General features: G+C 58.7%; 1 long non-coding RNA gene across 2 annotated transcripts; it reads left to right on the top strand.

The window, feature by feature from the left end:
* The first annotated feature begins 489 nt into the window (after positions 1-489).
* Positions 490-1,046, top strand: LOC126651590 (uncharacterized). 2 transcript variants are annotated; one of them, XR_007631747.1, is made up of 3 exons: positions 490-573; positions 792-872; positions 948-1,046. It is a non-coding gene; the product is annotated as an uncharacterized LOC126651590 (long non-coding RNA). The 2 variants fall into 2 exon arrangements; XR_007631746.1 differs by lacking the exon at positions 490-573 and adding an exon at positions 664-690.
* Positions 1,047-1,406: the final 360 nt, after the last annotated feature.

A 1,406-nucleotide genomic window follows, 5' to 3' on the forward strand; every position in this document is an offset into this window, starting at 1 on the left:
CACCATCTGCAGCAGGGCGACAGCAGGTGCCAGGTGTGCCACAGGTGTGATGCCCCCCCCCAAATCCATGCAGCAGGTACAGCAGGTGCCAGGTGTGTCACAGCCTCCATCTCCATGCAGCAGGTGCCCACAGGTGCCCCAGGTGTGCCCCAGGTGTGTCAATAAATGCTCCAGGTGTGAAGTCCCCCCCATCCATGCCGTGTCTCCAGTGTGTCCCAGGTGTGTCCCAGATCTTCCCAGGTATCCCAAGGGTATCCCTGGTGTGTCCCAGATGCCCCAAGTGTTTCCCAGGGGTATCCCAGGTGTTTCCCAGGTGTCTCCCAGGTGTATCCCAGGTGCATCCCAGATTTTCCCAGGTGCTCCAGGTGTGTCCCACATGCATCCCAGGTGTCTCCCTGGTGCCCTGGGTGTGTCCCAGATTTTCCCAGGTACGTCCCAAGTGTCCCCCGTGTCTCCCAGGTGTGTCCCAGGTCTATCCCAGGTGTGTCACAGCTATCCCAGGTGTATCCCAAGTGCATCCCAGGTGTATCCCAGGTGCCCAGGTGTGTCCCAGGTATCCCAAGGGTATCCCAGGTGTATCCCAGGTGTATCTCAGGTGGGTCCCAGCTATCCCAGGTGTATCCCAAGGGTATCCCAGGTGCATCCCCGGTTTTTCCCAGGTGCCCCAGGTGTGTCCCAGTTGTATCCCAGGTGTGTCCCAGGTGTCCCAGGTGCTCCAGGTGTGTCCCAGCTATCCCAGGTGTGTCCCAGGTGTATCCCAGGCATCCCAAGTGTCTCCCAGGTGTCCCCAGGTGTATCCCAGGTGTGTCCCAGCTATCCCCAGTGTATCCCAGTTTTTCCCAGTTGTCTCCCATGTCTCCCAGGTATCCCAGGTGGATCCCAGGTCTATCCCAGATGTGTCCCAGGTGTATCCCAGATCTTCCCAGGTGTATCCCAGATCTTCCCAGGTGTGTCCCAGGTCTATCCCAGGTGTGTCCCAGGTGTATCCCAGGTGTATCCCAGATCTTCCCAGGTGTGTCCCAGGTCTATCCCAGGTGTGTCACAGCTATCCCAGGTGTATCCCAAGTGCATCCCAGATGCCCCAAGTGTTTCCCAGGTGTATCCCAGGTGCATCCCAGATTTTCCCAGGTGCTCCAGGTGTGTCCCACATGCATCCCAGGTGTCTCCCTGGTGCCCTGGGTGTGTCCCAGATTTTCCCAGGTACGTCCCAAGTGTCCCCCGTGTCTCCCAGGTGTCCCAGGTGTGTCCCAGGTGTTTCCCAACTATCCCAGGTGTATCCCAGGTGTGTCCCACATATCCCAAGTGGATCCCCAGTGTATCCCAGTTTTTCCCAAGCGTCCCCAGGTGTGTCCCAGTTGTCCCCCGTGTCTCCCAGGTATCCCAGGTGTGTCCCAGGTGTGTCCTAG

This window comes from Myiozetetes cayanensis, unplaced genomic scaffold (genome assembly GCF_022539395.1).
Source record: "Myiozetetes cayanensis isolate MyiCay16 unplaced genomic scaffold, myiCay2020 scf688, whole genome shotgun sequence".
In the NCBI taxonomy this organism is placed as follows: Eukaryota; Metazoa; Chordata; class Aves; order Passeriformes; family Tyrannidae; genus Myiozetetes; species Myiozetetes cayanensis.